The 16,972-nt window shown below is 40.2% G+C and overlaps 1 pseudogene; it reads left to right on the top strand.

Moving 5' to 3' along the window:
- Positions 1-1,139: 1,139 nt before the first annotated feature.
- LOC147892561 (uncharacterized) overlaps positions 1,140-16,972 on the top strand; it is a 40,094-nt pseudogene continuing 24,261 nt past the window's right edge.

Raw genomic sequence — 16,972 nt, 5'->3', positions numbered from 1 at the left:
CCTCATCCACTCCCCTACCTCCAACCTCCGCCCTTCCCCTAGCCACCTACATTTTGCCCTCCACCTCTATCTCTTCCCCCTCCACCGTCCCCCGTCCCCCTCCCCCTCCCCCTCCCCCTCCCCCCCTTCCCCTTGGCGCCTCCCTTCTCCCCTCCACCCTACCATCTCCCATTGATCCCCTTGCTCCACCTTGCAATAGCAGTGTTGCTTCAGGACGTGACTTGCCGAAGTCCACTATTCGTCGTCATACTAGCAAGATCGTGCAGTCTTTTTTTAGTGACCTCATGCCAGTTTCGCAGTCTGTTCTTCTCACATCCCTGATTGATCACCCTGACTTGGTAGAGTGTAGGAGGCTTGCTGGTCTTGGTGCACATAGAGATAGGGTTGTATGTAGCGAGATCCTTAGCAGTGTTCGACGTTTCTATGCTTCTATTAAGCATAGGGACTCCAGTGATGCCTTGGCAGCATGTCGTGCTATTGTGGCTGCCATTAGTAGACCTCATATGATAGGCCATGTGCGTACCGCTTCACGTCTTCTTCAGATTGCACCGCGCACATTGCGAGCAGGCATGATTAGGAGGCAAAGTCTAGAGGATAGTAAGACTGATGCTCTTTGGGCTTCGAGTGGTCGTGCACCTCGCAGTGATCGATTGTTGGATGATTCCACTAGGTCCCTCATACAACAATTTTGGGAGGAGCATTGCAGAGCATCCCCGGTGTTCAAGAAGGCATTGCGGAAGAGGGTGTCGTGCGGTGTGTACATTGAGCATGGTGCATGTTTTTTGGAGTGTACCCAGATTGAGTTGTACACTTAGTTTGTAGAGGCACACCCAGAGTTTAGGATTGGGCAGAGGTCATTTGAGCAATGCAGGCCATGGTTTTGTAGATGCTCTCAGGAGCGTGACACATCTTGTTGTCGCTACCACGTGGATTTTGGATTGATGTATGACATATTCCGTTCCCTTGATGGTCATAGGGGAGTGGTTCCTACTAGCCCTCGTGACTTCATTCATTCCATATTGTGTACATGAGATGGCGATGCTTTATTCCACTCCCTTGATTGTGTGGAAGGCAGGTGTGCTTTGTGTGGTGACTTTGCTAGAGTGCCACGAGTTGCACTAGATACTTGTGACGTGCAGATGGTTCGTTGGCAGCAGTACGAGTATAGTACCCTGACTTTAGATGGTGGTGCACAGTCGAGGAGGTTGCAGCTTGTGGGGAAGGGGACACCACGTGTTGTATTCATTGATAGTTTTCAAGGGAAGCTGTACTGCTACATACACCACTCACACACTGCAAAGTGGGAGGATCATCAGTTTCGTGCATGTTTGAGGACATTTCCTATAGGGGTGGTTGTCTCAATGGTGGACTTTGTGGAGAATTATACCTTTGCACTACAGCATGAGATCCAATCAAAGTATTATTTCTCGGAACATGTGATGTGTGATTGAGTTATTGGTTTTTTTATGGCCTCATTATATTGAATTATTTCAATAGTCATATTTTTTTTCAATGCCATATTGCAGGTTGCTATATTTGTGCACATTAGCTATCGTCATGCATAGGCTCATGTGGATGACATTGATAGCACCATGGACTCACGCGTCACTGTGCGAGAGTATCACTTCTACATTAGTGATGATCGATCGCATGATGCCCATTTTGTGCAACATTGCTTCACTTTGCATGATAGTTTCTTGAGGGATCATGGTGTCACATGGAAGCGGCGCTAGATCTGGTCAGATGGCTGTGGTGGTCAGTTCAAATCTGCTAGACAGTTTTATTGGTTCTGTAGATGGCACCATGAGACAAGCATTCCGATCACATGGTACTTTGAGACAGGGCATGGTAAGGGAGAGCACAATGGTGTAGGTGCTTGCGTGAAGCGTGCTTTGCATCGATACCAGTTGCATCACAGTGCCGATCGCTTCAAGGATGCACATGATGTGGTGCGGTGGTGCAGCCAGCACTTATCCACTAGTGCTATGTCCTCCTTTCAGTTGCGTGATGATAGGGTGGTGAGCCGGTATTTTTGGTGTGTGGACATTGGGATTCTTGATCGGTCTATGCCTTTTGATTGTCGTTCAGTGTCTGGCAGTCTTGATTTCCATTCCATCAGGAGCATAGGTGAGTCTCACCCCACGATCTTTTGTCAATGGTTTGCATGTTTTTGCTCTACATGCATTGATGATGATTGGGGAGGGTGCTCCATGATACCATGGGCCAATCCATGGGCACGGCGAGTGCTTTCTCCCTTCCAGCCTTGGGAGGAGGTACATGATGATCAGGACGCGGGATTCAATTCCTCTAGAGATTATGACCAACTTACAGATATATTGTGTATTGGTGATATCTTCGCGGTCATTGCTTCAGAGGGCAATGAGGAGGGTGTGGATTATTACTTGTTGCGATGCTCTATGGTGAAGAGTGTGCTGAATGAGGATACAGTGGATGGGCATGGAATGCACTTCAATGCTCATAGCATGATCATAGGTGGCCACTATTTTCAATAGATACAGAGGTGTGGTCACTAAATTGAGTTCCAAGAGTACATGGTGGATCAAGAGGCATACTTGTATTCTCATCTTGTTGTTGCGATCAAGATTATTTTGAGTCATGTTCGCACTCACAAGCAGACGTCCACTCCACGATGGCGCCTTGCAGTGGAGGATCACGAGAGCATACTTGCAACTATTGGCATGAGAGCTGATCCTGAGGAGTAGCACATTACATATCATAGTTTTGAAATCATCAGTTGATCAGATAAATTTTTTTTGGGTATCACTAGTTGATTACATATTTTTGTATTCGATATGTATAGGCTCACTGTGTGACCATACCATTGTAATTTTCATGGACTCATATTTTGTATTTCACTATGATGGTTTTATACCCATTCATACACATCATTGTATTAGATTCTAGTTTGTACATGATGTCCGTTGTCTTCTCAATGGGATTTGTTGTTTTTGTAAAACAAAAAATTGTTTATTAGTAGTAATGTTGTAATTGTATTTTGTGCTTTAGGATATTTTAAAAATGTGACTAAGAAAATTCGCGCACGTACTAACCAAATACACATGTGGACTTATCTGTTGGGGATGAAACTTCGCACGGCTCTTAGGCTACTCTAGACCTACATCCATGCAAGATTTGGTCTCCAACTGATTTGGTGTGTGCCACGTGGAAGGTATAATGCGTACATTTTTGCAAGCACTCCCTACTAGTGACTACGTACTATGAAAAATGGCGCACGTACTAACCAAATATGCATGTGGACTTATCTGTTGGGGATGAAACTCTGCATAGCTCTTAGGCTACCCTAGACGTACATCCACACAAGATTTGGTCTCCAACTAATGTGGTATGTGCCAGGTGGAAGGTATAATGCATACATTTTTACAATCCCTACTAGTGACTACGTATAAAAAATGGTGCACGTACTAATCAAATATGCACGTGGGCTTATCTGTTGGGGATGAAACTTCGCACGGCTGTTAAGCTACCCTAGACCTACATCCGTGCAAGATTTGGTCTCCAACTGATTTGGTATGTGCCACATGGAAGGTATAATGCGTACATTTTTATAATCCCTACTAGTAACTACGCATGAAAAATGCATACGTACTAACCAAATACACACATGGACTTATCTGTTGGGGATAAAACTTTGCCTGACTCTTAGGCTACCCTAGATGTACATCCATGCAAGATTTGGTCTCCAACTGATTTGGTATGTGCCACGTGGAAGGTATAATGCGTGCATTTTTGCAAGCACTCCCTACTAGTGACTACGTATGAAAATTCACGCACGTGTAAACCAAATATGCATGTGGACTTAGCTGTTGGGGATGAAACTTCGCACGGCTCTTAGGCTACCCTAGACCTACATCCACGCAAGATTTGGTCTCCAACTGATTTGGTATGTGCCACGTGGAAGGTATAATGCATATATTTTTACAATCCCTACTAGTGACTACGTATGAAAAATGGCGCACGTACTAACTAAATATGGATGTGGACTTTTCTATTGGGGATGAAACTTCACACGACTCTTAGCCTACCCTAGACCTACATCCATGCAAGATTTGGTCTCCAACTGATTTGGTATGTGCCACATAGAAGGTATAATGCATACATTTTTACAATCCCTACTAGTGACTACGTATGAAAAATGGCGCACGTACTAACCAAATATGCACGTGGACTTATTTGTTGGGGATGATACTTCGCACGGCTCTTAGGCTAGCCTAGACCTATAGCCATGCAAGATTTGGTCTCCAACTGATTTGGTATGTGCCACGTGGAATGTATAATGCGTACATCTTTACAATCCCTACTAGTGACTACGTATGAAAAATGGCGCACGTACTAACCAAATATGCATGTGGGCTTATCTATCGGGGATGAAACTTTGCACGGCTCTTAGGCTACCCTAGACCTATATCCATGCAAGATTTGGTCTCCAAATGATTTGGTATGTGTCATGTGGAAGGTATAATGCATACATTTTTACATTCCTACTAGTGACCGCATGAAAAATGGTGCACGTACTAACCAAATACACACGTGGACTTATCTGTTGGAGATGAAACTCTGCACGGCTCTTAGGCTTCCCTAGATGTACATCCATGCAAGATTTGGTCTCCAACTAATTTGGTATATGCCACGTGGAAGGTATAATGCGTACATTTTTGCAAGCTAGTGACTACGTATGAAAATTCGTGCACGTACTAACCAAATATGCATGTGGACTTATCTGTTGGGGATGAAACTTCGCATGGCTCTTAGGCTATCCTAGACTACATCCACGCAAGATTTGGTCTCCAATTGATTTGGTATGTGCCATGTGGAAGATATAATGCATACATTTTTAAAATCCCTACTAGTCACTATGCATGAAAAATGGCGCACGTACTAACCAAATATGCACGTGGACTTATCTGTTGGGGATGAAACTTTGCACGGCTCTCAGGCTACCCTAGATGTACATCCACACAAGATTTGGTCTCAAACTGATTTAGTATGTGCCACGTGGAAGGTATAATGCGTACATTTTTATATTCCTACTAGTGACTACGCATGAAAAATGGTGCATGTACTAACCAAATAGGCACGTGGACTTATCTGTTGGGGATGAAACTTTGCAGGGCTCTTAGGCTACCATAGATGTACATCCACGCAAGATTTGCTCTCCAACTGATTTGGTATGTGCCACGTGGAATGTATAATGCGTACATTTTACATTCCTACTAGTGACTACGCATGAAAAACGGCGCACACGTACTAACCAAATACACACGTGGACTTATCTGTTGGGGATGAAATTTCACACGGCTCTCAGGCTACCCTAGACGTACATCCATGCAAGATTTGGTCTCCAACTGATTTGGTACGTGCCATGTGGAAGGTATAATGCGTACATTTTTGCAAGCACTCCCTACTAGTGACTACATATGAAAAATGGCGCACGTACTAACCAAATGTGCATGTGGACTTATCTGTTGGGGATGAAACTCTGCACGGCTCTTAGGCTCCCTAGACCTACATCCACACAAGATTTGGTCTCCAACTGATTTGGTATGTGCCACGTGGAAGGTATTAATGCATACATTTTTACAATCCCTACTAGTGACTATGCATGAAAAATGGCGCACGTACTAACCAAATATGCACGTGGACTTATCTATTGGGGATGAAACTTTGCACGGCTCTTAGGCTACCCTAGACCTAGATCCATGCAAGATTTGGTCTCCAACTGATTTGGTATGTGCCATGCGGAAGGTATAATGCGTACATTTTTACATTCCTACTAGTGACTACGCATGAAAAATGGCACATACGTTCTAACCAAATACGCAGGTGGACTTATCTATTGGGGATGAAACTTTGCACAGCTCTTAGGCTACCCTAGACGTACATCCATGCAAGATTTGGTCTCCAACTTATTTGGTATGTGCCACATGGAAGGTATAATGCGTACATTTTTACATTCCCACTAGTGACCGCATGAAAAATGGTGCACGTACTAACCAAATATGCACGTGGACTTATCATATGCACATGGACGTATGATAAAGTTCATAGCAAGAGAGAGAGAGAGAGAGAGAGAGAGAGAGACCTTATACTTGAACACCTTTTCAATGCTTAATGTTTACAATTACGTCACACGGCATTATTTTTAAAATACCTTATGTATTAGATGTGTGAATTGAGATATCTGAAGTTTAAAATCATACTCCTAGTTTTAAATATGCACGTGGGGATGAAACTTCGCACGGCTCTTAGGTTTAGTGTAATAATTACAAGCATTGATATATACGAAATTCAATGATATTCAAAATGATAAAGTTCATAGCACGAGAGAGAGAGAGAGAGAGAGAGAGAGAGAGAGAGAGAGAGAGAGAGAGAGACCTTATACTAGAACAACTTTTCAATGCTTAATGTTTACAATTACTTCACATGGCATTATTTTTAAAATACCTTATATATTAGATGTGTGAATTGAGATATCTAAAATTCAAAATCGTACTCCTAATTTTAAATGTTTATGTTAGATTTGAACAAACTATAAACTGAGATAAACAAAGTAAGAAGAACATCATGAAAGTACCAAAATGCTCATACATCATAAAAGTAAGAACAATATCATGAAAGTACCAAAATGAATGTGTACATCATCATCATCATCGTGCAGAAGTGCATCCCTAAACAATATGTGTGAAGCCTAAACAATCATCCTGAATCAGAATCTGATAACTCCACATATGATCCTCTAGTCATCCTCTCACGTGGCTCTTGTATGACCCGCTATCCAACCGTCTGCTGTGTGCCCTCAGGCAAAGCCGGATCAGATGGGCCAGCCTCATCTCTTGCATGAGATGGGCCAGCCTCATCCTGATGAAGAGGAGGGCATGCTGCACAAGCCACCGCTGCCATCTTTGCCTCCCTCGCCTCCTCTATGTATGCGCACCTCAGCTCCCAAAGTGGTGCATCAGCGAATACTCGTGCCTCAAATATAGCACGAGTAATTGTCTCTACATGTAGAAGACACTGGTCTCGGCCCCGCCCAAGCTGCTGCTCCACCCATTGCTGCAATGATATCTGAAGCTCTGCCTCTTGCTCAATACGGCATGCCTCCTCTGCTCGTGCCTCATCACCTGGCATGAAATCACCATATGAGAAGTGTCACGGAACACATGCTACAACCACTGACGTATCAGCACCCTCTTGCTATCTCGGGGGGGTCACTATGTATAAACCCTCTATATCACGTGCGTTCAAGGCCTATATTTAAAATCCCTTATCTGTAAAAGATTTTGTTAATAAAACATACCCCTTTTCTATACAAATTTGTAAATTTTTCCCAAAACTATTTTAAATAGTCCCTTATGTATATTTAATTCAGTAAATTTTAGAAATAAAAAATATCCTTCTGTTGAACTCACGTGATAGGGTTACATATGATGAATGACCCCCCCGAGCCTGCTATAGCAATGCTCTTTGTGCCTCCTTCCTGTAGTGCTCTGTCAAGACCATGCAGGCAAATGGAGTAATGGCCTGACGATGACCAGGATATAGATCATCCATGCCTAGTCCTTTGTATGTGGCCACATCAATGTCAGCAAAGCATACAGGGCACACTGATCGTGCCACCATGTGGCGATTCATGCAATGGAGATGTGCGATGTGGCCACACCCTAGTCCAAACCACCCTACGGTGTCAAAATCCTCGTGGCAAATGACACAAGCGACGGTAGGAAGCCTGGCTATGATTGGTGCATCTATGGGTATCCTAGTCGGCACATCTACAAGAGGAGCGGGGTACAGGGCCACACTGGGGTCGAAACTATGGCGAGATGGATCACGACTAATATGTCTCAACTGCAAAATATAGTGCTCCGCTCGATGGTAGGCTATGCATGTCCGAATCCTCTGCTCCTCCAAATCTGCCTCCAACAATCGTACATGAGACTCCATATCCTGACGCAATAGATGGGCCTACAATGCAAACATATCGCGTACATGGTGAGAATTAACCAAAAAACTTCAGTTCAAAACACGCAACAAAAAAATAAACTAAAATAATCAGAATAACTAACCTCATCCCTAGACTCGGCCAACAATGCCTCCAACTCTGCAATCCATGCGTCTCGAGTCTCCAACTCATGTTGAGGCAGTGTAGATGTGGGAGGTGGTGTAGATGTGGGAGGTGGAATCAAAAGTGATCTCGATAGGGCAGAGACCATGTCGTGCAAGGATGAGGCCACTAAATGAACATCCCCCTAATCTGTCCTCCAACAGCTCGCAATGCCGGTGTAGGGATAGTGTGTAGCTCTGGTGCCTCGCGTCGACGCCGAACACCTGTAGTCTAACGCTCCTAATGCCCCATCCTACCATGTCTCGCTTTTGATCCTAGACGGGTACTAAGGTAGTCTACCCGATGACCAAGCACAAACTCGGCGTATAGCTGCATGGCAAATGACCTAGCTATTTGATGGTTGTGAGGCAATTGACCACCATTTGTAGCGAGATATCTCGAATAATTGTGTGCTGCTATGACGGGGTGCCTACAATGTAAAATATAAAAGGGTTGCCCTGATCGTGGTCGCATCGCCTCAGTGTGACCATCCCAAAACATATCCTCTAAGGCCTGCATGTGCGGTGACTCATGCTCAAGCAACTCTCGAATGGCTCTCTAATCCAAGCCATGAGCATCGATCTCTGCCTCAGCCTGTGCCGATAAGGTATCCAAAACGTCCTCAACTGTGTCTAATCGACCTAGAGCATCAATGACTGAATCTAGGCTCGCAACCAAGTGAGGGGGTGCCCTAGCATCCTGCAGTGCCCTCATCTCAGCTCTCAAAATCGCTATCTGCATATGAACAGTGGTGCCAGAACCTGCGTGGCAGCTAGCGCATGCATAAAAAAACACATGGAAATTAATATTCTATTTGGGTAATGAAAATTAATATTCTATTCAATGGGACTTAATAATCTATCTGCGTAATGAAAACTTTTAGCTAGCCAATTTTGATTGAATTTTTGCAAAAGCTCATGATAAGGTTTCATGAAATCACATAAGTCTTTGTAATTGTCTACGTAACTATATCCATACATAGATCTACAACCTTCCCTAGTTCCCTATTTCTATAGTTTCACGTGCCACCTAAAGGGATTGCTAGCCACATGATCTACCCTCTCCTTGCATCAACCTCTCGCACCATATGATTTGAAAATGATGTGTACGTGAATGTGTTGTTCAAATCATCCTATTTGTTTGATTGATTACACTAAGTCACGTACTCCTTGAAAAATAATATAAAAGCTACTTTAAACTCTTATTCTCTTTTTTTTAATACATGATTTCTAAAAATAAAATTTAAACGTTTTTATATTTAATTCAAAACTTCAGTAATTTAAAAGCTAACATAAAAACTACGTTAATCTCTTTTTTTTTTAAAGATGATTTTAAAAAACAAAATATATATGTTTTTTACATTTAAATAAAAACTTCACTAACTTAAATAATATAAAAGCTACCTTAAAATCTTATTTTCTTTTTTTTTTAAAGATGATTTTTAAAAATAAAATTTAAACGTTTTTTTATTTAAATATAAAAAGCACTAATTTGAAAATAACATAAAAACTACCCTAGTCTCTTTTTTTTTAAATAAATTCAATTTCAAAAAACAAAATATATAAGTTTTTGACATTTAAATAAAAACTTTACTAACTTGAATAATATAAAAGCTACCTTAAACTCTTATTTTTGTTTTTTCTTAAAGATGATTTTTAAAAATAAAATTTAAACGTTTTTTTATTTAAATAAAAAAAAGACTAATTTGAAAAATAACATAAAAACTACTTTATCTCTTTTTTTTTAAATAGATGATTTTAAAAAACAAAATATATACGTTTTTTACATTTAAATAAAAACTGCACCTTAAACTCTTTTTTTCTTTTTTTCTTAAAGATGATTTTTAAAAATAAAATTTAAACGTTTAAAAAAAAAAAGCTAACATAAAAACTACTTTAATCTCTTTTTTTTTAAATAGACGATTTTAAAAAACAAGGTAAATATGTCTTTTACATTTAAATAAAAACTTCACTAACTTAAATAATATAAAACCTACCTTAAACTCTTATTTTCATTTTTTCTTAAAGATGATTTTTAAAAATTAAATTTAAACGTTTTTTTATTTAAATTAAAAAAGGACTAATTTAAAAAATAACATAAAAACTACTTTATCTCTTTTTTTTTTTAATAGATGATTTTAAAAAACAAGGTAAATACATTTTTTACATTTAAATAAAAACTTCACTAACTTAAATAATATAAACCTACCTTAAACTCTTTTTTTCCTTTTTTCTTAAAGATGATTTTTTAAAATAAAATTTAAACGACATAAAAACTACTTTAATCTCTTTTTTTTTAATAGATGAATTTAAAAACAAAATTTATGCGTTTTTTACATTTAAATAAATACTTCACTAACTTAAATAATATAAAAGCTACCTTAAACTCTTATTTTCTTTTTTTCTTAAAGATGATTTTTAAAAATAAAATTTAAACTTTTTTTATTTAAATAAAAAAAGCTAACATAAAAACTACTTTAATCTCTTTTTTTTTTAATACATGAATTTAAAAAACAAAATTTATGTGTTTTTTACATTTAAATAAAAACTTCACTAACTTAAATAATATAAAACCTAACTTAAACTCTTATTGTCTTTTTTTCTTAAAGATGATTTTTAAAAATAAAATTTAAACGTTTTTTATTTAAATAAAAAAAGCACTAATTTGAAAATTAACATAAAAACTACTTCAATCCCTTTTTTTAAAAAGATAATTAAAAAAATAAAATATATACATTTTGACATTTTAAATAAACACTTACGTAATTAAAAATTTAATTAAAAAAAGTTTAAAACGCATTTTAAATTTTGAAATATTTTATAATTAAATTACATCTCATATAAACTAAATTTTAAGTAAATTATTGCAAAAAAAAAAGCTACATAAAAAAAACCTTACCTGGAATCTCCCACTCCGTCCATCTCCGTTGCTCCGTCGTTGTCTATCGGTCCTTGTCCGTCGCCTGGGGGGTTCACTCTTCATTAAAGGGGGACATCACCTGCGTGCATGAACTTAAAGAAAAACCCCTATTTAAGATCCACGTAGGATGATAAAATACCCCTATTTAAGCTTATAAGATACCACCAAAATTATATTATGTCCCCCCCTTTCCTTAAACCTATGTTCTTTCTCAAGCATTTAGATTACACAATAAGCAAATTTAGATTATTTAGATTACTTTCCCTATGACTATTTAAAACCATAAATAAAACCAAACTTGTTTAGACTAGTTACCCAAGGTAGCCTTTACTACGTCGCCCCCTTGTAAATATGGCATGGCCCCCCTAGCTTAAATTCAATATTGGGAAAAAATAAAAAGGGCCCCCACCCCTAATGTATAAGCTTATGCCTCATTTCAAAAAACCCTCCTATTGTACACTCACATGATATCATAAGTTTTTCCCTATGAATCCCCCGGGGTCCGTCGCTCCCGCAATTTGGTCGATTTTGATGAGGAGGAGCTCGATCGAGGTATCGAGAATGAGGGGGGTCCCTCTCTTTATATTGGAAAATTTAGGGTTTCAATACCACGATCGAGGTATCGAGATGCCATGTACCTCGATCGAGGTATTGGACATGCCATCATCCATCGGTCCATCATAATACCTGCGAAGCCATATACCTCGATCGTGGTATTTCACATGCCACATACACATCGCTCCATCATACCTCGATCGAGGTATAGACATGCCACGATACCTCGATCGAGGTATTTGAACTGTGATGTTGGATGCCAAATACCTCAATCGTGGTGTTTGACATGCCACATACACATCAGTCCAGCATACCTCGATCAAGGTATGTCAGCTACCACGATACCTCGATCAAGGTATGTCATCTGCCATGTCGGATGCCATATACCTAGATCGTGGTATTTGACATACGACCAAGTCATCGGTCGAGCTCACCACAGTTGAGGTTATTGGACTTGCCATGCTACCTCGATCGAGGTATGTCATCTGCCATGTCTGATGACCTATACCTTGATCGTGGTATGTGACACGAGCAATGTCATCTGTCCACGATACCTCGATCGAGGTATAGGTGGCTTGCCATGATACCTCGATCGAGGTATAGGCTCGGTTCGGTAAAAGTAAGTCTATGATCACGATTGAGGTATTGGCTTGGTTCGGTTGTCCTCGTGTGCAAATTTCATTGGAGACGATACCTTGATCGAGGTATTTCACACCGAAGAAAAACCTTTGTATTTTCACTCGAGGGGGTGTCACACTCACCGGCAAGTGGTCTGGAAGTGGACACCCTTAGCTTGCTACCTCCCTTAACCACTAGATGACATATGGTCCTTGACTCCACTCCTTGTTGATAGAGAATAGTATTTTCCCTTTGTGCTATCAAGGTGCTATTTGGATTTTGAGGGGGGACCCTATCTGGTTTTGATTTTGACAAGTGTCAAAAATCCCAAATTTTTGGGATTCGATGAGCAAACAATAGAAGATTTCCTAATAACAACACTGGCTATGGTGAAAAATGCAAACAAGTCAGCGTAGGACTTGCTTCTTGATGAGTATGTCCATTTCTTGAGCAAAATTTCTCAAGCCAACTCATTTTAGCAATGAAGTCCATTTTTGTGGATGATAGTAGTACATTTCTTAAAATTAGCTCTATAGTTGAATGGAAAATGTTGAATGGGATACTCCAAATGCTAGAACTATGTTGGAAATTATGTTTAACAATTAAATAGCATTGTTACATGAGAATGAAAGCTATTTGATGTTGATGGTAGCGCTTACAGTTATGCTCGAGAATGATATGGCAATGCTATATAACCATTTTATTGCCTTCATCACCATTTTCAAGTCTTTAAAAAATAGTCATAGACCCCCAACCTTGGCATTGGGGGTCTACAACCATTTTGGGGCCTCCACTGCCATTGTTGATCCCAAAAAAGAAAAGGTTGTAGACCCCACAATGTTGACATTGGTGGTCTATAACCAAAAAATTTTGGGCCCAAATATGGTTGTAGAACCCCCAATTCTGACGTTGGGGGGTCTATAACCATTTGGGACATCTACCGCCATTTTTGGGCCCAAGAAAAAAGATTGTAGATGGGGTCACCACCCCCATTTTTAAGCAAACAAAGGTAATCTGGCCCAAAATGTTTTGGACCAGAAATGGTGGAGTCCCCTAGAGTGATGTTCAAGAAATAAATTGGATTAGATTCACAATATGTTGACATGTGGCAAGGAGATGAGAGGATGGAATCCATAAGATCTTGAGAGCTTTCATCACAAGATGAAGGTATTTCCACTGCCTTTAAGGGAATTTTATTTTGTGAGTCACATCTCCAAAAAATTGGCACGATTTGCTAACAGAATTTTTCTCAATAAATGGTCTATCTCCTATCAAGTATGTCCTTCCCTCTAATACAAAAGCTTTCACCTCTCATATACAAGCTTCCACTTCTCATACGGAGGTGGAAATAGTGGAAATATCCATCAACATTGCAAAAGAGGGGACACACACACACACCTCCCCTTGGGGACCCCTGTGATCCCAAAGTGTACATGTTGAGAGCGCATGTAAAGAAAAAGTTAGAGAGCCATGGTTACAAGGATACTTATTGGTATCCCATGGTGGTATGATGGGATCCTTTGTGTGCAATCGAGACATATAGGAGGAACATTATTGGTGGCCTTGGACCACTAGGTCCATCCAAATAATCATGCTCAGGAGTAAATGGAGCATAGTCAAGTACTCCATAGAGCCTGAACCTGAACTAATGGTTCAATAAATGCTCCACTAGGGGTTGGAACACATGGGGAGGTACATCATCCCCCTCCTTGGTCTGAACTCCCACACAACTCGAAAATGACCTTGGATAATGCTTGGGAGGACGTAGTTTGTAGTCTTGGGAGTGAATACCCTAATGTGAAAAAGAGCTCCTCTTACAGCCTAGATGCCAAGACTGGCAGCACATGGCTCGAGGTGAATGAGAAATCTGAAACCCATGCAAGCGGATTCATGAGGAGACCATTCGAGGATTTGAGGAACTCAAGATTGGATCCATAGTTGTGGTAGAGCTTGTACTCGAGCTCACACTTGGAGGACTTCTACCCTTCTTGCGGGGAGGGAAATTGGGATGTCCATGCTAGAAACTCAGGTATGCAAGCTTGAATACGTCTCTCAAAAGACGAGCACCATTCTGCCCAAGCTTACATAGACTTCTCCCTATAGATAGTTACACAATCGAGGTCCCCTTTGAGCTCTCTATTCTAGAACTCATAACAAGTTCTCAAGAGCATGCTCAGAGCATTGCCCTTGGAGTTGGTTGGAACAGTGGAGCAAAGCTGAGTGCAGGGGCCTCTTCATGCTTGAATACCTATGTTCCTACCCCTATCTAACACCGGGATACACAGAGCTAAGAGAGCTCTCACCACCTTGGCCTCGAGACTTTGTAGATGTGTGGATTCATCTGAGAGTGTGTGGGTGGTTTGCGTGAGGCAACGTGACATTCTATACTCCCTCTTGCTTCCTTTGTGGGTCGGCAAAAAGTCTTGAAGCAATACTTCCTATAGATTATTGTGAGAGGGCGTGCTAGCTACGTTCACTAAGAGGGCCTGCTGGCTACATTCACTGGGAGCTTGGAAATAGTAAACTTGACTTGCATCATCTACAGTAAGCTCATCTAGAAATGAGCAAAGACAATAACACATAGAGATCCTGGTTGTGCTACATTGCCTTGGCCTCGCTGTCTACCCAATAAGGAAGTCTTTACCATGGCATGGCAAAGATTCTCTGTAGTATACAAGTTGAGAGAGTAAAGATGTTTGGGGCCAAGAAGTTGCATAAGAGAGCCTGGACCCTGTGCATTGTTTTATTTTATTATATCACTGTCAATTCCCTTTGGCTTCACAGACTTTGCACAGATTCCGCTCTAGACCAATCTGCTATCTTGTCTACTGGTTCATCCCAGTTTGTGTACTTATAAGTTACATAGAGCATTTAGTTTTTGGCATCATAAGACCCCGCAAATGATGCTCAAAGAGTGATATAAGAGGGTGGTACTCAAAGAGTGATATAAGAGGATATGATGTGAGCACTCCTCTACATACCTCTTCATGTGGGCTCATCATGAAAGTAGTTTTGGGATCATCTGTAATAGCCAATGGACTTACATGCAAGGATCATCACTTACAGTCACCCAATGGTAGTGTTGCTATAACATAAAAACCATTATGCATGGGATCTTAAGATTACAACGATCTGCTGGGTCTTAAGCTCAGACAATCCTTCTCAACATTGTTGCTTGGAGTCCACATGAGTAGTAGCTACTACAAGACTCCTTTTGATGAAGAGCTCTATCTCTCATTATGTTGTTTAAGCCTTTACTAGTTGTTTATGGGTCATAATAGGATGTGTTTAGGCTTTGGTGAATTTGAATAGGCAGTTTTCTTATATATTACAGCACACTTTGAAGAATGAAGAGGAGACATTTCGTATCACCCCTTGAAAGGTAGTTTTATAATTATGGCATAATTAAAAATGATAAGAGATATGGCTTATGGCCTTTATGCACTTGTTACATGATTGCTTATGGTCATTATATATAGGTTGACATTTTACTTATGGCCCCTACCATATGAATTCATGACCTTGGTTGGAATACAAAAAATGTCCATGGATATTTAATGGCTTAACACTATGGATTCCTTGGTTTTTTCATTCTATACTCACATTATGGAGCCTTTGGGCTTTTCATTTCATATTCACATTATGGATTGTCTTGGATAGGAATTAACCCATGGGACATATTTTACCTCTGATCTATATAGGTATTGATATTCCTTGAGCCACTACTAAGGTTTTCTTTGCTTGGGCCAATTCTCTATATGATTTTCCTAGGAAGATGGGGAAGGCTAGTACATCTCCTTATTATGCTTATCACTGACTGGTGGTCAGACTGTCTATTGGTGAAGGGAACTACACCTTTTCAAGATTACTTAAGCAGGCAAATGGAGGAAGATCCCCCTTGAGGACTTTTACACGGGAATCTTTTATAGTAAGGTACTATGATGCCAAAAATTGATATTTTTTATTCGGCATTGGTATTGTTTTCTTCTATGTTTGATAAGAGTTTGAGTATCAAGTGATAGCCTAGCGACTCTCACTTATTTTTATTTTTAAAGAAATTGTATGGGATTGAGAGGATGAGTGGAATGGTTCATTGTAAATACCATAGGTATGAATTATAAATACCTTGGTATGGGGTGAGAGTTATTTGTGTATGGGATATTATGGGGTTTTTAGAAAATAGGAAGATGAGTCATATAAAGAGGTGGGCTCATGTCCATGTATTCTAATAATATAAGAGAGGCCACATGCCAAGTGTGTGGAAGGCATGTGGAGGAGTGTGGAGTCAAGAGGAATCCTTCTAGAATTCCCATGTGGAATAAGGAGGATGTGGACATATGGAAAAGAGAGGGTCCCTATGGGCTCCATGTGGGGAGACTCTTGACTTTATCAATATTTTAAGATTCTTAAGCATCTTTTGATGGGACACATGGCAAGAGTAGCCAAAAAGGACATGGATGGTGACATACGGGCTTATGTGATTGATGGGGAAAAGAATCTACATGTAGCAATTGTAAATGGGTGAAGGAGGGTGACAAAATCTCTATAAAAGGAGCCCTCCTCTCCCTTGTTCATCATCTCTCCACCATTAGGCCTCATGTTGCTATAGCTCTAGTCTCCTCAAGCCTCTTCCATGAGCCTTCTCTCCCTCTTGTAGATACTCTCTTATGTAGACTCTTGAGTCCATCTCTCTCTAGTTCATTCTCTCTCTATGAGTAGTCTTGGAGCTTCCGCTCCCTC

This window comes from Dipteris shenzhenensis, chromosome 16 (assembly GCF_047967505.1).
Source record: "Dipteris shenzhenensis isolate YYH24624 ecotype China chromosome 16, Dip_SZ_1.0, whole genome shotgun sequence".
Lineage (NCBI taxonomy): Eukaryota > Viridiplantae > Streptophyta > Polypodiopsida > Gleicheniales > Dipteridaceae > Dipteris > Dipteris shenzhenensis.
Note: the sequence above shows the minus strand (reverse complement) of the source record. Positions and strands in the feature narration are given on the sequence as shown.